Source organism: Delphinus delphis, chromosome 1 (genome assembly GCF_949987515.2).
Source record: "Delphinus delphis chromosome 1, mDelDel1.2, whole genome shotgun sequence".
NCBI lineage: Eukaryota > Metazoa > Chordata > Mammalia > Artiodactyla > Delphinidae > Delphinus > Delphinus delphis.
The window spans coordinates 177,268,977-177,292,843 of NC_082683.1; positions in this window are offsets into that span (position 1 = coordinate 177,268,977).

Here is a 23,867-nt window from a genome sequence, read left to right on the forward strand (position 1 = left end):
ATTCAAAAAACATACAACCCAATCCAAAAATGGGCAGAAGACCTAAATAGACATTTCTCCAAAGAAGACATACAGATGGCAAAAAAGCACATGAAAAGATGCTCAACATCACTAATTATTAGAGAAATGCAAATCAAAACCACAATGAAGTATCACCTCACACCAGTGAGAATGGCCATCATCACAAAATCTATGAACAATGAATGCTGGAGAGGGTGTGGAGAAAAGGGAACACTCGTGCACTGCTGGTGGGAATGTAAATTGGTACAGCCACTATGGAGAACAGTATGGAGGCTCCTTAGAAAACTAAAAATAGAGCTATCATTGACCCAGCAATCCAAGTCCTAGGCATATACCCAGGGAAAACCATAATTTGAAAAGATACATGTACCCCAATTTTAATTGCAGCACTATTTACAATATCCAGGACATGCAAACAACCTAAATGTCCATCAACAGAGGAATGGATATGTATGCTCAAATGGTAATAATGTATTACCATTTTTTTTTAATAGTTTTGGGTTTGTTTTTGTAGGTCATTTTCTTCTCTTGTGTTTCTCACCTAGAGAACTTCCTTTAGCACTTGTTGTAAAGCTGGTTTGTTGGTGCTGATTTCTATTACTTTTGCTTGTCTGAAAAGCTTTTGATTTCTCCATTGAATCTGAATGAGATCCTTGCTGGGTAGAGTAATCTTGGTTGTAGGTTTTTTTATTTCATTACTTTAAATATATCCTGCTACCCGCTTCTGGCCTGCAGAGTTTCTGCTGAAAAATCAACTGTTGACCTTATGGGGATTCCCTTGTATGTTATTTTTTGTTTTTCCCTTGCTGCTTTTAATATTTTTTCTTTGAATTTAATTTTTGATTAACTTGTGTCTTGGAATGTTTCTCCTTGGGTTTATCCTATATGGGATTCTCTGCACTTCCTGGACTTGGGTGACTATTTCCTTTTCCATATTAAGGAAGTATTAGACTATAATCTCTTTAAATATTTTCTCAGACCTTTTCTCTTTCTTTTCTTCTTCTGTGACCCCTATAAGTCGAATGTTGGTGCATTTAATGTTGTCCCAGAGGTCTCTGAGACTTTCCTCATTTCTTTTCATTCTTTTTTCTTTACTCTGCTCCTTGGCAGTTATTTCCACCATTCTATCTTCCAGCTCACTTTTTCATTCTTCTGTCTCAGTTATTCTGCTATTGATTCCTTCTAGTGTATTTTTCATTTCAGTTATTGTGTTGTTCATCACTGTTTGTTTGTTCTTTAGTTCTTCTACGTCCTTGTTAAACACTTCTTGTATTTTCTCAATCCATGTTTTCATTCTATATCCGAGATTTTGGATCATCTTTACTATCATTACTCTGAATTCTCTTTCAGGTAGGTATAGCCTCTTATTTGGTCTTGTAAGTTTTTACCTTGCTTCTTTGTAATATATTTTCTTGTCATCTTATTTTTTGATGGGTGGGGCTGTGTTCCTGTCTTGCTTGTTGTTTGGCGTGAGACATCCAGCACTGGAATTTGCAGGCAGCTGGGTGGAGCCGGGCCTTGGTGCCCAGATGAGGACCTCTGGGAGACCTCACACTGATTAATACTCCCTGGGACATGAAGTTCTCTGTTAGTCCAGATGTCAGTTGCTTGGTCTTTGTTCTCCCACAAGAGGAGCTCAGGCCTGACCCCTGGCCTGGGAAACAAGACCCTGCAAGCAACACACATGGCAAAAAAAAAAAAAAAAAAAAAAAAAAAAGCAACAAACAGAAAAGAGCAGAACAATAACAAACAATAACAAAGAATAAAAAAGAAAATGAAATTAGAAAAATGAAAAATATATTAGAAAACATCAATAAAAATAAAACAACAGCAACAAAACAAAAAAGAACCATGATAGTGGGAAAAAATTAAGAAAATTAAAAATTAAAACAATGTAAAAAATTTTTTAAATTCGCTGTTGCCTCCTATCAGTGTCCTTATCCCATGGTGAGCTACAGCTTACTCCTGCCTCTCCAGTAGGCCTCCAAGATCTCTAGGTAGGTCTCTAGACCCACTGTGTCAGTCCCACCTCTGCGTGTGTTCCTCTTCCCAGCATCTGTTCCTGAAGCTGGCATGGAGGACACATTCCCGTGCAGGCCAGATGGGGTGCAGACCTCCACAGGTGTGCCTACAGAGGCCAGTGCAGCCGGAGGTGGCCTTGGAGGGGAGCGGAGCTCAGGCTGCCAGGACCTGGGCCGCCAGAGGTGGCTTAGACAGAGTTGGGGCTTGGCCCTGGCACACATGTCTGGAAGAGGCCTGGGGAGGAGGGGCTCAGGTCCATGACCCACGTGAGTGGAAGAAGCCTTGGTGGTGTGTGGCAGGGGCTCAGGCCCAGGACCCACATGGCCAGAAGAGGCCTTGTGGGTGTGTAAATAGATTAAATGCTCCAACCAAAAGTCATGGGCTGGATACAAAACCAAGACCTGTATATATGCTGTCTACAAGAGACCCACTTCAGACCAAGAGACACATACAGACTGAAAGTGAGGGGATAGTAAAAGATATTCCATGCAAATTGAAATCTAAAGAAGCTTGAGTAGCAATACTCATATCAGATAAACTAGACTTTAAAATAAAGATGGTTACAAGAGACAAGGAAGGACATTACAGAATTTTCAAGGGATCAATCCCAGAAGAAGACATAACAATAATAAATATTTATGAACTCAACATAGGAGTACATCTATATGTAAGGCAAATGCTAACAGCCATAAAGGGAAATTGAAAGTAACACAATAATAGTGGAGGATTTTAACACCCCACTTACACCAATGGACACATCAACCAGACAGAAAATAAGTAAGGAAAGATAGGGTTTAAATGATACAATAGACCAGATAGACTTAATGGATATTTAGAGGACATTCCAACTGAAAGCAGCAGAATACACTTTCTTTCAAGTGCACACAGAACATTCTCCAAGATAGATCATATCTTGGGTCAAAAATCAAGCCTCTGGAAATTTAAGAAACTTGAAATCCTATAGAGCATCTTTTCCAATCACAATGCTATGAGATCAGAAATAAATTACAGGAAAAAAACTGTACAAAACACAAATACGTGGAGGCTAAACAATATGCTACTAAAACCAAGAGATCACTGAAGAAATCAAAGAGGAAATTAAAAAAAAACCCAGAAAAAAATGACAAAAAAACACAACCCAAAACCTATGGGATGCAGCAAAAGCAGTTCTAAGAGAGAAGTTTATAGCAATTCAATCCTACCTCAAGAAACAAGAAAAAGCTCAAATAAACAACTTAATCTTATACCTAAAGCAACTAGAGAAAAAAGAACAAACAAAACCCAAAGTTAGCAGAAGGAAAGAAATCATAAAAGTCAGAGATGAAATAGAAACAAAGAAAATAAGAGCAACAATCAATGAAACTAAAACCTGGTTCTTTGAGAAGATAAACAAAATTGATAAACCTTTAGCCAGACTCATCAAGAAAAAAAAAGGGAGAGGATTCAAACCAATAAACTTAGAAATGAAAAAGGAGAAATTACAACTGACACCACAGAAAAAGAGAGGATCATAAGAGATTAATACAAGCAACTATATGCCAATAAAATGGACAATCTGGAAGAAATGGACAAATTCTTAGAAAGGTACAACCTTCCAAGACTGAATCAGGAAAAACAGAAAATATAAACTGACCAATCACTAGCACTGAAATTGAGATTGTGATTAAAAATCTTCCAACAAACTAAAAGTTCAGGACCAGATGGCTTCAAAATAGAATTCTATCAAACATTTAGAGAAGAGTTAACACCCATCCTTCTCAAATTGTTCTAAAAAATTGCAGAGGAAGGAATACTCCCAAGCTCATTCTATGAGGCCACCATCACCCAGACACCAAAACCAGACAAAGGTACTACAAATAAAGAAAATTACAGACCAATATCACTGATAAACATAGACGCAAAAATCCTCAACAAAACACTAGCAAACAGAACCCAACAACACATTAAAAGGATCATACAACATGAATAAGCGGGATTTATCCCAGGGATGCAAGGAGTCTTCAATATGTGCAAATCAATCAATGTGATACACCATATTAACAAAGTGCAAAATAAAAACCATATGATCATCTCAATAGATGCAGAAAAAGGTTTTGACAAAATTCAGCATGCATTTGTGTTAAAAACTCTCCTGAAGCTGGGCATAGAGGGAACCTACCTCAACATAATAAACGCCATATATGTCAAAGCCACAGCAAACATCATTCTCAGTGGTGAAAACCTGAAAGCATTTCCTCTCAGATCAGGAACAAGACAAGGATGTCCACTCTCGCCACTATTATTCAACATAATTTTGGAAGTTCTAGCCATGGCAATCAGAGAAGAAAAATAAAAGGAATACAAATTGGAAAAGAAGTAGTAAACTGTCACTGTTTGCAGATGACATGATACTATATATAGAAAATCCCAGTGATGCTACCAGAAAACTACTAGAACTAATCAATGAATTTGGTAAAGTTGCAGAATACAAAATTAATGCACCAAAATCACTTGCATTCCTTTACACTAACAATGAAAGATCAGAAAGAGAAATTAAGGAAATAATACCATTCACCATTGAAACAAAAAGAATAAAATACCCAGGAATAAACCTACCTAAGGAGGCAAAAGACCTGTATGCAGAAAATTATAAGACACTGATGAAAGAAATCAAAGATGAAACAAACAGATGGAGAGTATACCATGTTCTTGGACTGGAAGAATCAATATTGTCAAAATGAGTATACTACCCAAGGCAATCTATACATTCAGTGCAATCCCTATCAAATTACTAATGGCATTTTCCACAGAATTAGAATAAAAATGTTTACAATTTGTATGGAAACACAAAAGAGCTCGAATAGCCAAAGCAATATTGAGAAAGAAAAATGGAGCTGGAGGAATCAGGCTCCCCAACTTCAGATTATACTACAAAGCTACAGTAATCAAGACACTGGCACAAAAACAGAAATATAGATCAATGGAACAGGATAGAAAACCCAGAGATAAACCCATGCACATATGGTCACCTAATCTATGACAAAGGAGGTAAGAATATACAGTGGAGAAGAAAGTCTCTTCAATAAGTGGTGCTGGGAAAACTGGACAGCTACATGTAAAAGAATGCAATTAGAACACTCCCTTACACCATACACAAAAATAAACTCAAAATCTATTAAAGACCTACATGTAAGACCAGACATTATAAAACTCTTAGATGACAACATAGGCAGAACACTCTCTGACATAATTAGCATCAATATCTCTTTGATCCACCTCCTAGAGTAATAAAGATAAAAACAAAAATAAACCAGTGGGACCTAATGAAACTTAAAAGCTTTTGAACACCAAAGGAAACCATAAACACAACAAAAAGACAACTCTTAGATTGGGAGAAAATATTTGCAAATGAAGCAACTGACAAGGGATTAATCTCCAAAATACACAAACTGCCCATGCAGCTCAATATCAAAACAAAGAACCCAAACAAAAAATGGGCAGAAGACCTAAATAGACATTTCTCCAAAGAAGATATAAAGATTGCCAACAAACACATGAAAGAATGCTCAACATCATTATCATTAGAGAAATGCAAATCAAAACTACAATGAGGGCTTCCTTGGTGGCGCTGTGGTTGAGAGTCCGCCTGCCAATGCAGGGGACACAGGTTCGTTCCCTGGTCCGGGAGGATCCCACATGCCGTGGCGCGGCTGGGCCCGTGAGCCATGGCCGCTGAGCCTGTGCGGCCGGAGCCTGTGCTCCACAACGGGAGAGGCCACAGCAGTGAGAGGCCCACGTACCGCAAAACAAACAAACAAACAAACAAAAAACTACAATGAGATATCATCTCACACCAGTCAGAATGGCCAACATCAAAAATTCTCAAACAATAAATGCTGAAGAGGGTGTGGGAAAGAAGGAACCCTCTTGCACTGTTGGTGGGAATGTAAATTGGTACAACCATTATGGAGAACAGTATGGAGGTCCTTAAAAAACTAAAAATAGAACTATCATATGACCCAGCAATCCCACTACTGGGAATATATCCTGAGAAAACCATAATTGAAAAAGACACAGGCACCCCAATGTTCACTGCAGCACTATTTACAATAGCCAGGACATGGAAGCAATGTAAATGTCCATCGACAGATGAATGGATAAAGAAGATGTGGTACATATATAGACCATGGAATATTCTCAGCCATTAAAAGGAATGAAATCAGGTCATTTGTAGATACATGGATGGACCTAGAGTCTGTCATACAGAGTGAACTAAGCCAGAAAGAGAAAAACAAATATCGTATATTAACCCATACATGTGGAATCTAGAAAAATAATACAGATGAACCTCTTTGCAGGGCAGGAATAGAAACACAGACCTAGAGAATGAACGTGTGGACACGGGGTGGGGAGGGAGGGCTGGGATGATTGGGGAGATTGGGATTGATGTATGTGCACTACCATGTGTAAAATAGATAGCTGGTGGGAACCTGCTGTGTAACTCAGAGAGCTCAGCTCAGTGCTCTGTGGTGACCTAGATGGGTGGGATGTGGGGGTGGGAGGGAGGTCCAAGAGGGAGAGGATGTATGTATACATATAGCTGATTCACTTTGCTGTACACCTGAAAGTAACAAAACGTTGTAAATCAACTATACTCCAAGAAAAATTAAAAGAAAAATAAAGCTTATTCAAGTTAAATAATCCCTATGACTTAACATTAGCATTTTTTTCTTTGAAATTTCTTGATCATTCAATTTTTTTTCAAATTTACTGATAAACATTAATGTGATGTATAAAATGTAGTTATGTTTAATCACCTCAATCTGTTAGCATACATCCTAATCATATTTGCATTTTATTAGACTTAAACACAGTCTTTCTTTTATCATCTACAGATTTGTATTCGTTTTTCATCTGATTACTGGACTTAACCTTAAATTTCCCTATTCACTTTCTTTGAATGGTTATACTTTAGTTGGAAGTTGAATTCATTAATTTTTAGACCTGTTTCCTTATTATTCAATATATTTAAAGCTTTGGATTCTCCAACATTGCTTTGATCCCATTCACTGGGTTCTGACAGGGCACCTTTGGTTGTACAAGTTATGCTCTGCAGGGTAATGTACCATCTGGGTGCATGCTATTCACATCTCAGATGGTAACTTATATGAGAGTGTGTGAGGAAACACAGCTTTGGTTTCCCAGCAGAGTCCTAGAGAAGAGGAAAGCTTCCTCCTAAATAAACCCACAAGAACACAAATAGCTGGTGATGGGCATACAGACCTACCTTCAGCCACATCTTGTCCTTACTGCTTTCTGGGTATCTCATGGGGTTTCTTTCCCAGTCAACTTATTTCTCAGAGCCCTTGATTCTCACCCTTGGCTCCCCTGGGAAGAGACTGATCAAACAGAGGAGTGTGCTATACAGAAGCAACTTCCCCAGGTTCACAACCAGGGCTCAGGACACTGATTCTCAAAGTTTATATTGTTTATTGTTTTTATTCTTAAAGAATAGCTCTTTGGGTGAATTTAAGCAGGAAGCTACTCATTGAATCCTAGAATCAGGGCCTCTCCGACACCTTCCATAGTCCTTTTTCTCTCATTTCCTTTTCAGGCTGACACTGTTCATGGTCACCTAACACTGCAGAAATGGGGAGACCCCCTTCAGTTTTGCTCTTCCCAAGTTCAGTAATATATTAACATTGTGTGACATATAATAATGTCAAAAACATTGCTTTCAGGAATGAGCACCTTTTCTTATTTTGCATAAAGGCGCTTTTGGGCCAGTAGCATTCCTAGATTTTTTAATAAAAATTAGTTCAAACATCCTATAATTTCAGCTTTGAAATTTTATAGATGAAAACCATTACATAAAACGATTATGTGTTCTTGTTGCCATTCTAATATGTATTTTTAATTTTAGAGGGTTTTTTTATTTTTGTATTATTACACATTTCCTTTTTTGTGAATGTCTTGGGCTTTTAAAAAATACATGTACTCTCTAGGGAGTAACAGGTGAATGGCTATGTATATATGTACACTGATTATAGTTCCTTGGCTACTGTAAAGAAGGAATCAGAGATGGGTATGAGGCCAGGAAGTATCTATATTTCCTTTTGAATATATGGGAGGCTTGCTTCCTGGGTTTGAGTTCATTTGCTGAAGAGATCAAACATCACCTAGGGGAACTGCTTCATTTCTCCAACAAGACCCCGCACTCTGGCAGTTTCCTCTGGCAAAATCTTCAGTCATCTCTCCTCGGGCTTCAGTCTTAGAACAAATACTGGGGTCAATGACCTTGAGGACTAGAAACTACAGTAGTTGTGACAGAATAATTTAATAACTGTACTGAAGACCTACATTCCATTCCTTTTTCCCAATTTGTTAGCACCTGATAGTATAGATATTCAAAAATTCTTCTGTGGAATCTGGATTTTCTGTTGTCCTGATTTTCACCTGTATATCTTTAAAAGATGCCCAATATTTTTATACTTTTATATTGATCTGATTTCACCTGCTTTGTGTCTTAGATTAATTTCTCATTGTTTTCTTCCATTAATGACACATTTCCTGATTTGCATCATACTCTGTAAATAGTTCTATTTTATATCCTTTCAGTTGTTTCAGTTGGATTTGATGAAGGAAGACAAGAAAACATACTCATTTACACATCATGAACTAGATTTCTGTTCTTCATTTGTAAGACATTTTAATGGAAGAGAAATTATTACAATTATACATAAAATTATGTATGTTGAACTATGATTATGCAAGTTATTCTGACAGTCATCAAAGGAATTTATGACAGACTTAAAGGTACTAACAATAGAAACATAGCTGTTAAAATTAATTTCAAATCTTTGATCATCAGCAATAGAACACACAGGGTGAAAGACCTATCTACAGGGTCAGTAGGGTGAGTAACTGTGTGGCAGAGTAATGCACTCAGAGTCTGGTGTGAAAATTACTCCATGCTTGGTTTTTCCATTTCCACTGAAGCAAACTCATCAGTTACATACATAATGCTACATTCTCACTCACTGACAGCCCTTAACTTTTTGTTCTGTTTTTATATTTTTGTTCATTGGTTGATTAGTTGGTTCTTTGCTCATTGACCCATAGAAATGTTTAAAAGGATTTTGTTAGTGTGTGTAATTCACTGCTCAAATGAGACATTTTGTGGTCATTGTGTAGCCATCCTGAAGGCAATGGTCACAAACACCTCTGCTTTCAAAGGTATATAATCATCAGGGGATGAGTATACTGGTAGAAGTAACATCTTGTATACGGAAGGCTATTAATATGGACACTAAGGGTCAAGGGATTTCTCAGATGAGACAATGGACCTGGTAGTGTAAGGACTTCTGTTACCAGGTTACATGGAGGATGACAGTCACTTCTCAGCTGTGCATTGAGTTGTTGAAGAGCGTCAACCACAACCCGAGCCATCTTTTCCAGACATCCACGAAGCCCATATGAATGATGTGCAATACCTGATCACTCCCAAATATATACCTCAAACCCTAGCTTTTTCTCTGAAATCCAAAGCGTATATCCAAATTCCTACTCAATATCTCTTCTTGTATGTTTAACAGGCATCACAAACTCATCTGATCTGATCTTTCCCCAGAACTTACTGTATTCATATTGCTGCTCATTAGTTGAAGACTCCATTTTTTAATTTATTCTAACCTAACACCTTGAAGTCATCCTTGATTCTCTGTTTATCTGTCATTCTCATCCAGTTTATATGCAAATCTTTTTGCCTGTAGCACCTAAAATCATGCCACTCTTTCAGTGGTATTGTTTCTTGCTTTACAGTTTACTTTTTCATGTTAATAAAGCCACACATTTAGTGTTTTTGTCTAAGTCATGTGTGTTTGTGTGTGTGCGTTTGTATATGTATAGTTTCTACTTTTTGGTATATTTTACTTTCTACTTTTTGGTATTCTATTTGGAGAATGGCTCTTGTGCATTCTAATTCAAGCTTCATTTGCTTTTTTTGTTTTTTGATCATCATTTAAAAAATTATTTGACTGACATTTATTTATGTTTAATATAATTTCTTCTATCTGCCCAGTTGCTCTTTGTTTTCTTTGTGTCTCTTCTGGTTTTGTTCTTTCTTATTTATTGTCTTAAGTATTTTTTGAGACATTCACTTTTAACTTATTAATGTTTATTAATATTTTCTCAGTGCTTGCCTTAGTGGTTAGAATGGATACCCTACTTGTAGTCAACCTTAAATATGTACTTTTACTACTTCTAAGAAAATGAAAGATTTTACACAACTTAACCTCTATTTACCACATACCATATTTTTCTATTGTCTTGATATATTTTAATTATGCATATATTTTAATCTCTTAAAGTTATGGTTTTAAAATTGTATATTCCTTAATATTAACTGACATAATATTTTCTGTTACTTTTCCTTCCTTCTTGTGTTGGTGTAATTCATTTAACATAATTTACCTTGCTTTACTTTAGCATTTCTTTTCATCCAGGACTGTGTCAGAAAAATGTCAGTTTTCATTTGCTAAATTAAAAAAAAAACCAATTTCATTGTCTACAGAATTCTAGGATGACAATTATTTTATTTCAGCACTAAAAGGTGTCTATTTTTGTTTTCATGCTTACATGGTTTCTTTTGAGAAATCAAAAGTTAGTTTCAACTGTTTCTTTACTAAGAAAGTGTATTTTTTTCATATGGCAGTTATTAATATTTTTTGTCTTTGATTTTCAGCAGTTTGCTAGGTTATATTTAGTGCGGTTTTTGTTGTACTTATCAAGCTTGGGCTTCATAGAGCCTTTTGAATGTGTAGACTGATCTCTTTCAACAGTTTTAGAAAATTCTCTGCTCAGGTATATTCTTTTATAACAAATTACATACACACTATACTTTTCCATCATGCTCCATTATGGTTTGACACATCTTTCTGTATTTATAAAGATGTTTCCCTATTTATGCTTTAATCCAGGTATTTTGTACTGATATAACTTCCACTTTACCAATTCTCCATTGTACGTACTCTGCTCTTTAATCCCATCTCTATAATACTTAAGCTTAGTTATTTTATTTTTTCACTTCTAGGATGTCCTTTTCTAATATATTCACGTTCTGTGGGGAAATTATTTTTGGTCTCCTTTCCTTAATATGTTATTCATAGTTATCATAATGATGTTTGATACCTTTCATTGTCAGTATCAATTATGATTCAGTTTATACTGTTTTTCAATTTGGTTTTGTTATTTGATGCCACTTCCTAGTCAAAATTCCAAGCCTGTCGTTGTGTGTGACTGCTGTCACAGGCTCTGGATATTCCTACAGAGGGGATGTAATAATTCCATCACATCACAGAGCCATGTGCTCTAAGATTCAGCTTTCTATCAGTCTCCCATGCCCCTGCCACAAATAAGACAACAGGGTCTTAGAACATGGCTCATTTCATTGCACTTGCTTTTACTCTGAGATCTTGACACACTATGTCATGGCTGATTAGGTGATTTCCAATATTTTAAATTGTTCTTTTTGTGTTTTATGCATTCTGCATAGTTGTCTTAGGTGTGAAATTAAGTTTAAAAAATAAGATTATAAAGCTGCTACCCAGCCACGTTTTCATACACAAAAGTTGAAGCCATACTGTATTTGAATGTTTTCCTGATCTCATTCTCATTTTGTTTTAATCACCTTTGTATTCTGAAGAACAACTACTTGTCAAAGAGTTCTCATACACTTATTAATCTTGAAACCATTGTATATTCTCAAAGATAAGGACACTTTTTAGAAACGTATCTCTTTCTCATTTTATGTATCATGTTTGTCAGTATAATACCTAGAAACTTATTTTAATGATTAAGACCTTGGGATCTTGAGTCAATTCAAAACAGTGCATGCAACTGGTCATACAATGTGGGTTATAAAATCACTCTACAAATAATTATACCTACATTCTTGGTTCATTGGAGGAGTATGAGATAATGTGCATAAATCCCTTGGTATTTTCCCTCAGATATAATATGTCTCAATAAATAGTAGCTAACATCATTTTCATGTTGATAATGATTGTGTTAATAATCATTATTATTGTAAATAAACTTTGACTAAGTGAAAACTTTATCCTTTGAGAATACTTACCCTGCATGAGGCTCAATTTTACTTATTTGTAAAATAGGAATAGTGATACAACTATACTGGGAATTTAGTGTGTCACCATTTAATTTTTTACTCCTTCTTCTGGTTATATTACTCATTTCCTTAAGCAATTAATGCACTTTGTGTCCAAACATACATCACTTCACAAAGAAACAGAAGCATTATAACTATTTACTTAGAATTTTACAAATAGTAAATCTATCAAAAGTGTGTATTTAAATTTCTGCATTTTATTAAAAATTTACCATATCAAGTATGCTCATTCAAAATCAAGTTACTTACTACCTCTTTAAAATTTAAAAGCATATCTAATATGTAATAGATACCTAAATAGAGAGAAGCATGATACAGTGTGTTTTGTCCTAAGGATTGGTAAAAGATCAGGTGTTTAATTCAAAGCTGATAATCACAGGTAAGCCTGGATGCTTATCTGAGACATATCAGAACTCTTCAGGTTTTATGATCACGTTGACAGCCACCTCCCTCCCCTGACATTTTGCTATTTCAGGAGAAGTCGCAGAGTGTAATTTCTTAGAGCCAGGTAAACCTGAAGGGGCAAAGTTCCAAAAAATAAAATTTATGAAATAAATCTATTTGAATAAAATATTAATCAAGGGATCTCTCTGGAGTAAAATATTTTGAAGAAGCAGATATAAATTGCTTTGACCTTTCATGTACCATACAGAACAAGCATTTGCATTTACAACAATAAAATGCCTCATCCATATTTGACAGAATAGCTTGAAAATGAAAAGAAACTTCAATTAAACATCTAAATCCCGAATGCTGACTCTAGGTTAATATTAATAGACATTTTGCATTACATGTATTTTACTAATCTAAAAGAGTAGACAGATTTCTAACACACTGTCAGTAACAGGAGGCAAAAATGACACCACCTGCTATTCAACTACAGAAGTTACAAAAATGAGGCTTTGTTTTTGTTTTGTTTTGTTTTCAAGGAAAGAGGATGTACAGTAGAAAACCTGAGGTGGTAGAGAAGGAGGAAGGGAGGACACCAGAAACAACTTTTTATAGTTTTGTAGCTTTTTCCAGGCTGTTCTTTGTCCCACATTTTTACCTCACTTTTCTAATAATTCATAGGTGTACTGTTGTTGATGTGAACCCTGAATTTCCGGAGGAAAATGATGACGCGAGAGAAGTTAGTTAGTGGGAGTGGACTAGTGGCTAAACATAAATGTGGCTTTTGCATTTCATTTTCCTACCAGTGTTTTACACTAATTTTTGCCCACATTTCAGTTTGGATGAAATCATTTGCTGTCCTTACATCCAGTAGGTAGATTTCTTTTTTGAGAAAAGAGAGCTTTATATTTTATGTAATTTTTTATAGAGATATAAAAGCTTTTACATTGTGTAAGTTTAAGGTGTACAGTATGTTGATTTGATATATTTATATATTACAATATTATTATCACCATAGCATTAGCTAACACTTCTATACTATCACGTAATTACCATTTCTTTTTTGTAGTAAGAACATTTATGATCTAGTCTCTTAGCAATGTTGAAGTATATAATACAGTATTGTTGACTACAATCTCAAAGTTATCATTAGATCCCCAGAACTTATTCATCTTCTAGCTGCAAGTTTGTACCATTTTAATAACACCTTTACAATTCCCCATACCCCAGCCCCTGGTAACCAGCATTCCACTCTCTTTTACAATGAATTTGGCTTTTTAAAATTTCATATATAAAAGATACATCACTGTATCTGTCTGACCTATTTCACTTAGCATAATGCCGTCAAGATCCATGTATTTTGTTGCAAATGGCAGGATTTACTTCTCTTTATGGTTGAATAATATTCCATGTCTTCTTTCTCCATTCATCAGCTGACACTTAGGTTGTTTCCATATCTTGGTTATTGTGAATACTTATGCATAAATATGGGAGTGCAAATATCTTACTGATAACCTGTTTTCACTTCCTTTGGATGTATACCCAGAAGTGGAATTACTGGGTCATAGTGTATTTCTATTTTTACTTTTTTGAGAAATCTCCATACTGTTTTCCACAGTGGCTAAAGCAATTTACAGTCCCACCAACAATACATAAGGGTTTCCTCTTCTCTACAAAAGTCTTCTTGATGATTGCCATTCTAGTAAGTCAGAGGTGATACCTTGCTGTTGCTTTGATTTTCATTTCCCTGATGACTACATGTTTTCATGTACTTCTTGTCCACTTGAATGGCTTCTTTGGAATTAATGTATATTCAGTTTTTTGGCCCAATTTTAAATTGGGTTGATTTCTTTGCTATTGAGTTGTATGAGTTCTTTGTATATTTTAGATGTTGACTCCTTATCATATATATCATTTGCAAATATTTTCTCTTATATCTTAGGTTGCTTGTTCATTTTGTTGACGGCTTCTTTTGCTGTGCAGAAGCTTTTAAGTTTGATGCAGTCTCACTTGATATGTTTTCTTTTGTTGCTTATGCCTTTGGTGTCATATGCAAAAAGTCATTGTCAAGACCACCATTAAAGAGACTTTTTCCTGTTTTCTTCTAGGAGTTTTACAGTTTCAAGTCTTTAATTCATTTCAATTTGATTTTTGTGAGTGTGAGAAGGTGGTCTAGTTTCATTTTTCTGCATTGTCTGTTGTTATCCACCTTTCCCAATGCTCCTTAATAAAGTGACTACTCCTTCCCCATTATATATTCTTGCAGCCTTTGTTGTAAATTAATTGACTATATATGCATGAGTTTATTTCTGGGCTGTATTCTGTTCCATTGAGCTATGTCTCTGCTTTTATGCCAATACAATGCTGCTTTGATTATAGTAGCTTTGTAATATACTTTAAACTCAGGGACTGTGATGCCTCCAGCTTTGTCCTTCTTTCTCAAGATGGCTTTGGCTTTTCAAGGTCTTTTGTGGTTCCATATAAATTCTAGGACTGTTTTCTCTATTTCTGTAAAAAAAAAAAAGTCTATGGGGTTTTCATAAGAACTGCATTGGATGGACATTTAAACAATATTAATTCTTCCAATCCATGAGCATGGAAAAAATCTTTCCATTTATTTGTGTCATCTTCAATTTCTTTCATCAATATCTTATAGTTTTCAATGCACAGTTCCTTTACCTCCTGAGTTAAATTTATTCCCAGGTATTTATTCTTTTTGATGCAATTATAAACAAATTGTTTTCTTAGTTTCTCTTTCTGATAGTTTGTTATTATTGTATGGAAATGTAATTTTGTGTATTGAATTGTATCCTGCATCTCTACTGAATTTATTAGTTCTAGTGGTTTTTCAACAGAATCTATAGGGTTTTCTACATAAATATCATGTCATCTGCAATTAGAGACATGTGCTCTCTCTTTCCCCTGTGGAAGAGGTGGCAGCCAGCTAGTTCAGCCCCATATTCTATCACCTTGGGGGTGATGCAGTGCTTGCAAAGTTCCTCTTACCCTCTCCAATGTATAAAATCTCTGTTTGTTTTGGGGGGATTTTTTTTTTCTTTCTCCAATGAAGTTCTGGAATGTCTCCTCAGGAAACCTGGAATTCTACAAAGGCTTTCTTGTCTGTGGGTGTCTTCCCAAGTCAGTGACCTCCAGGTATCCCCATTGTGGTAGAGAGGGGCTGAGACCAGTTCACAGGCTCTTGCTGGTTCCACGGCCCATACTAAAGTCTGTCTGCATATTACCTGATGCACAGGTGGGTGAGATTCCTCTGGGGTCCCTTAGCATACGGTGCTAGATTCCACAACTCCACAGAGACTCTTTTATCCATGATGGATGCCAAATTTTAGTTGCTAAAAGCAGGGATAAGACGGAGGGAAGTCTTATGTTGCCATGATGTTGATGTCACTTGAAGAGAACATTTTGCCATGATAATTTTATATATAATTAATAGTGGTCAGTTAGTACTCAAAGAAAACACTTTTGCTATTTTAAGTAACATGCATCTATGAAAAATATATAATACCACAGTTATAACTTTACTGCTTGTCAGACCTCTGAGTTTAGTATCTGTGTGGATCACACTGAAAGAAAGAAATTAACACAAAAAATTGGATGAAAAAGAAAAATGAACATCCCTTCTCTCCCAGCTTTTAAAACTTAATTTAAAAACAAAATATGAAGTCAGAAAATATCCTAACTAATTGGATATGTGGATTTGAAATAGCTTAAAAAGTTAGGCATAATGGCTTTGGGCCTAGTTTGATTATTTTGAAAAAAAAAGAGCAACTCAAAGAATTTAAGGTCTTAATATTGTATCAATTTTATACTCAAGCAAATGAATTTTTGAACAAAGTTTTATGTTATCAGGTTGGTTTTTGTTTGGTTTTAATATATAAAATTATTTTTCCCAATGTACTGAATTTCCCTTGAAGATATATTTTTTCCTGCATATCACTGTCTTATTAATAAACAGCAAATAGAAATGGAACATCAGCTTAAACAGACGTTATAATGGTTTGCTATTATTATAGAAATTCATAATAACTGGCAGCAGACTTAGCCACTTTGCTGAAAACATGTTTAATGTTAAAAGTAAGTTGTAGAATCTGAGAGGAAGAAACAAACAAAAAACCTCCACTGATACATGCCAGTGGAAAACCTGGTAAAGATGGTATCAATAATAAATCTGATAGTAAATGTAAACTTAATACAATTAAAATTTACTTATTTATGCTTAAAGCCTCATCCTATGTATCTAGATAGCTCTACATTTAGGGAGATTGTGGATTATAGGTATAGTGAATAACATTTGCAAATTAGGTAGAATGATACTCCTTTTTATTGATTCTAGTATGACCCAGTGTTTGAGTGTGTGTATATGTGTGTGTGTGTTTATATGCTGTTCATGCATATATTAAATGGGTGTGTGAAGTTGAGTGCAATGCCTTAGCTTTATCACATGAGAACAATCTGAATAATATTAAGAGTCAACTCAGGATTAAGCTTTGACTTTTTTGGAAATTTGAAATCATTGTAAATGACCCAGGTAGAAATACCAATATAGGGATTAAAAAATATATATATATTGCCTCACAGAACCATTGAAACTTACATAGGCTCCCTGAAGTTATCCATTGTTAAGTACATAAAATTTAGCCATTTTTATTCTAGTCTTTCAATGTAGTGTTCTTAATAAGAGTAACATTTCCCTAGTGGCATTCTTGGTGAATGAATAAATGAATGAATAAATGGGAAACTCATTGTCCCACTGCCCTTTGCTTTGCCTATTTGGTGATGTCACAGTAAGGATTACATACTCACTACTTGCTTATTTATCTGATATTTACTTTTATCCTAAGCATCTTCTATTTAAAAGAGTAATTACTTTAAACATTGAGCAGAAGGATCCAACAAGATATCCTAGGATAAGAGACAGGGATTTTTTTCAACCTTTCTCATGTAATGCATTCAGCTTCCTAGAGTCAGTACCCTTAACTAGAAAATAAAATTTGTGGTATTATGTCTAGAGTACTATTATGTGCTATTTCTGTCATCTCTAAAAAATTTATGCAAACCTGCATCTTCAATTTATATCATAGAAAAGATTGTTAGAGCTGCCAAGAATGTAGTCTATAGTGTTCAGAGAGGAGTTACAATGCCCTAGAAATTCATGGTTCTGAGAAAAGGCACTGACCTAAACTCTATGCAGGATATCACCAGAAGGCTATTTATCCTTCTCCAATTACCATGATGGGGAAGAATCTATCAGAGTTAAAGAATGGTTCATTTCTGAGATTCATTTTAGAAGTTGAGTGGCAAAAATGATGGTTTTTCACAGTGATTTGGCTCTGCCCAAGGCTTGTTCTAACACTTCATAATTTTGTTCCATTGTTACATCATGGGCAGCTTTGCAATTATAAATTAATTTTTGTCAATGTAAACCTATTAGATAACAAAAATTTAACAAAAGATATGTAACACAACAATAATAATACAAATCTGTTTTATGATTTTTCCAAATATACCAAAGAAACTGTCATCATTTAAGCTTTGTAATTAAAGGAAAGTCAATATGAATACTGCATATATTGTTTTCCTTTTAAATCTAAAAAATTATTAATTTCTTGTTTGGAGTTCACAGAAGGAACTCCAAAGAAGAATACAAAATTATTATATTTTGTTTATATTGCTGTTTTTGTTTGGTCTCATTTTTGTGTTTGGTTTTTCAGTAATGTAAATTTCAATCTTCTTCCAATAACAGAATTAACTGCTCATGAAAATAAAGAAATCTGTATATCTTTAACTGCAATTTTCCCAACTTAAAAGTTAAACACTTAAATGAACATGGCTTATTTAAAGTAACATTTTTCATTTTGATAGGATACACCAAAAAAAGGCAAGTCAGAAGATTCAGGGGCAATGCTAAGCACCTTAAAATATTCTCTGAAACTAAATAATAAACATCTTAACGAATATTAGGAAAAATTCTGCCAATTATTATTTATACAGCATTCATTTTCAAATATTTCGAAACGAAATACTATTTTTCTTTTTTTTTTTTTTTTGCGGTACGCGGGCCTCTCACTGTTGTGGCCTCTCCCGTTGCAGAGCACAGCCTCCGGACCCGCAGGCTCAGCGGCATGGCTCACAGGCCTAGCCGCTCCACGGCACGTGGGATCTTTCCAGACCGGGCCCGTGTCCCCTGCATCGGCAGGCGGACTCTCAACCACTGCGCCACCAGGGAAGCCCCGAAATACTATTTTTATCATGGTACTTCTTCCTGAATTTTTTTCTCATGCACCCAAAGAGAACTTAATATTTTCATCTTTCCTGTTGTAGAGAAGGTTCCATTTCCAAGAGGAAATAGAACGTCAAGCCATCCTTTTCCCATGTCTTAGGCCCAATGCATAATGGTTCATTTCCAGGAATTTAAAAATATCACACATCCGGGCTTCCCTGGTGGCGCAGTGGTTGAGAGTCCGCCTGCCGACGCAGGGGACACGGGTTTGTGCCCCGGTCCGGGAAGATCCCACATGCTGTGGAGCGGCTGGGCCCGTGAGTCATGGCCGCTGAGCCTGCGTGTCCGGAGCCTGTGCTCCGCAATGGGAGAGGCCAAAACAGTGAGAGGCCCGCATACCGCAAAAAAAAAAAAAAAAAAAAAAGTAAAAATATCACTCATCCATACACATATAATCACTGAGTCATGTAAGAATCAGGAGACAGAGTTATTCCACCTAATATTTTAAAAATATTTTACAATTTGTACAATCTCCCCCAAATATTGAACTGCTCAGATGTAAAAGATGAGTCTTTAAAGGTTAAGAAAATTTTAATTTTATTAGTTGATATTTAGTATCATTTTTTTGGTATGTCTTTAATTCCCTATCATAAAGAGTATAGAAGAGGAACTACTAAACTTTTAAAATAAGAATGCATTTTACCACCTCCACTCTAAGGCAAAATTATGGCTAATTTTCTCCCTGATCTTAAAAAGAAAATTGTCTATTTATTACACTTTCTGTAACTCTTATTATTTTTTCCCTCCATTTAACCCTTGGGAAGTAAACAGGAGTAAAACACCTATAATTTAACATGTTCACAATACAAACTTATATATATTACTATATTTGTCTTTTTTCCTCAAAGAGGCATTAGCATTTTACTCTGAAAACATCTGGACTGTTGATACATGTTTACTCTTATCAGTTAATAATTTAAAACTAAAACATTTATATGGTTGATGATTTACAATTTTCAAAACCCCTCCACAGGTATTATTTTTAGGCTTTAATTTTGTTACTGGAAAAATACACATGAGTTTATCTCTTTAGAATATGGTAGCCAAATAGAACCTAAGGAACAAGTGGAACAGATAAAGGATATCATATGAAGAAGGTGATTTATAAGCTTAGAATTTCATGTAGAGAGCTATGAGTTCTCAGTACTGATATTTCTTTAGAAGCTTTTCCCCATAACAGAGATCTGCATGTTTTTTTCTGTATTAAGGCTATAATATATTCTGAATAACATGCTGCTGCAAGTAATTTACTATAGGGTGGAAAATATTTGATTTGCAAAATACAGTGACAAAAAAATGCAATTTATGTCTCTTTCTATTGTCATTTACCAAAATGTAGATTATCTTTATATTTTTAAAAATTGTACTTTCAAATCACTCATAATTAAAGCACCAATCAAGTTCTGTCCCCACCAAACTGAGTCCTATTGCAAACTCAGAATTTTAAAAGATTTAATGTAAAAAAAAGTCAGCAGCCTAGAGGCCAAACTGTTCACTATAAATCTTTTAGAAAATGTGTTCCTCAACCTGTAAGCTCTCATCTGTTTCCCTGATGAGTTTATGTCTGAATTTCTGGAACTCTCAGTGGTACATAAACAGGTATTTAGGATTTAAGTTATTCTTAAGATATTAAACATAACTATAGTAAAATTTCTATAAATGCATTAACAAAATGATTAAAATATTTGTGAGTAAAATATCTAAGACATATAAATAATATTTTCTTAGATTATGTTTCTGTTTGAAAAAACTTTAAAATATATGTTCACTTCAGATAATTGAATAAAAATGTATTCAATCAGATATAGGCCATAATGTAGACTATTTGATCTGTTTTATGTGGAAAAATATTGAGAAATTATTATTTTTTGCCTGGATGGGCTGAAGGACTAGATCTTCGGTGTTAAGACACAAAGACTATTACTACCGTATTAGGCACTGTACCCTAATCACTTTCTTGCTTGTTGTCCTTGAAAATCACCCACAAGATGATACCAAGTGGCCTTCTCAGTAAAAAAGAGAAAATACATCACTCAGTTTTCTCAGAGTTTTCTATAGTTGTGAAGTTTATATTTAAGTTTAATCATGAGGATTAACTCATTGCTACATGGGAAGTTTCACTAAAAAGTAATCCTGAGACTCCAGAAAAGAAAGTCCTATGTCTGGAGTGTGATGAGATGACAGAACCGAGCTTCTCCCTCATAACCAACCTGCTAAGCCAATGTTCCACATGCATTTTGTTCTGCTTTGTTTTTACATCCTGAGTAAAGACCATAATTCAACAGCAATACAAATATAATTAAATATTTTCAAAAATGTATATAACTAATGAAGAGTCTGATTTTTATACAGAGCAAATAAATAATTTCAGAGGAAGATTAACCGGCCAGATCTTCAGATAAAGTACTAATTTCCAGCTCCATTAGTTTTGTTGCACCAGCTTTTGTGACCACCTGCCAGCTGTGATTCATGCTGAACCATAATAAGCTGAAGAATTCAAACCCCCCCCCCCACACACACAAAATCAAATAACTATAGAGAAAAACGAATTAAAAAATATTTAAAGGTTAGGTTTGGGTGAAGAGTGGAAATATTATAACATTTTATTTAGGGGAAATATATTTAGATCTTTGAAGAAAGAATGGGAGACTTTGAGGTTTAAGGAATGTCTTCGAAACATTCAATCAAGAAGGTACACTGAGCAGACAAGATAATCTCTGCCACCCCTCTCAAAAACCAGAACTTCTAAGTTATAATGTTTAAAAGTAGTCAAGGAGGAATCTCCAGCTACTAAATTTAGAAAGGAACATGAATCTGTACTTTGCCACTCTTTGCTTTTACCCTCTCTCCTAGAACAGTGACATGTATAGAGCAGGCAAGTAATAAATATTTGTGGATAAGTAAATTAATGAAGATACCCTGTTTGTCCATTGGTAAAATGGGGGTAGAGTTGAGAAACAGAACTAAATGGAACCTCAAGGTTTTTCTCTGCTCTGTATTCTTAAAAATTCAGTATTGTGTATTATACAATTTCCATAGCTATAAATAAAGTATGTTTATCAATTTGTTAGTATCTATGTGCCTACCTTAAGATTTAACATAAAGTTTGAAGAAAGAGGGTATTTAATTAAATCCTACTGAAGTTATTATTCTCTTGGCTTATGTCCCTTACAAAATCTTAAGCAAAGCCCATCAACCTTCAAGAAAGGAGGATTTTTATCGTCATTTCACCCTTTGAATCTTAATGCTTGGTCATATTCCAGCATTAATTGCTTTATCTCCAAACTAATGAGCTAATTTGCATTTCTTACACAGAGTACTTGCTGTCTAAACATCCATATGAATCTGAAATTTAGTCAGTCATCCATATATGTATCCTCATGCTTCCAAACATCTGGCTATTTAGAAACTGTAGGATGTTTGAAATAGCATTTTATCATTCATGTGGAGTACTGTTCATAAACTTCTGAGGTCAAAGGACTGCTTGGCAGTAGATGATAGCTATCAGCCTACTCACTGGGGAAACTGCTTGTTCACACACTCACAAGATTTTGCATGTAGTTTCGGAGACTTAGATCATTTGAAGCCTGTCCATAATCTCAAGGCTAATTATCCCATATCTTGACGGTTACTGTTTTGTAGTCAGTATTTTATGATGAATTATATTGACATTAGAAACATTTTATCTCCATATTGTCTTTAAGCCAATCTTTGCAAGTATTTACAAGCTATTACATATTTAAGAATATCTTTGTGAAATTGTTTGCTTAATATCACCTCCTACATTAGTGTACTCCCTGAGGTCAGCTATTCTTAAATTGTTCATCAATTTACCATCAGCACCTAAGACGTTTTCTAGTCCCACAGAGAATTGTTGTTGAATTAACGAAGTATTTATAAATGAGTCAAATTTTTTATGGTTGAAAATATTAGAAAACATTTCTACTACAGGAAGACATTTTCTTTTCCTCTGTCTCTGTCTGTCTGTTTCTCCTTATTTGTTTTAAATCCATATTTCCCAACTAGGCCATTAGCTATCCCAGGAGAAAGGCAGAATCATTCAAATCTCTTTGAGACTGCAAAGAAGAAACAAATGTATAGGTTTTAGAGGGTATAAATTTTCCCTAAGAAGTTGAGATTTAGGAATTCACATGCATCAGCTGCATCTTCTCCATGTATTAGATTAATTTCACCTACACAGACATCATCTACTTAGCTTACCGAGGTGACAGAAAAGCATCCTAATCCAAATCCAGGTAATTTAAGTATTTCTTAGCTTTGAAACAATGTATCACTTCTTCCTTCTTGATGTATTTCCTTCAGTAGATTTTTCTGGATCTCACATCTTATCTCACTGGTAGCTCCTTTGCTGCTCCCTCCTCTTATCCCCTGCAACAGAACTCAGTTCTTTTTCTTTATCTGCTCTTTATACTTACTCTTTGGGTAATCTCTTCCTGCCCAAGAGCTTTAAATAATTACTATATATGCAAACAAATCCAAAATGTGTGTCTCTAACCCTCTTTCTCCCAAACCCATACATACATCTATATATAACAGAATACTTAAGATATTGGATGTAATATGCTAAATATTAAACTCCTGATATTCTCTTCATCTTTCTTAATCTCATTCTTTCTTCCCAGCTGATGATAATACCACCAAGCCAAAACTATAAGATTCCTACAGGATTCTTTGTCTCATTCTTACCCCACATCTTAAACCCCATATTCAATCCATGGTGGAAATCCATGCTAACACCATGATCCATACTCTACTCGAACAGCTGAAAAGTGCAGTTTCTGCTTTAGTACCTAAAATTTTCTCTTAATACTGAGGATGGAGTCATTCTTAAAAAAAATATTTATAAATAACATGATGCCATTCCATTTCTCTAATCCTGCAGAACTGACTGTAAATGTCAAAAATCCTCACATGATCTGGCCTCCCACGCAGTGTCTGAAGTTTTTTTTC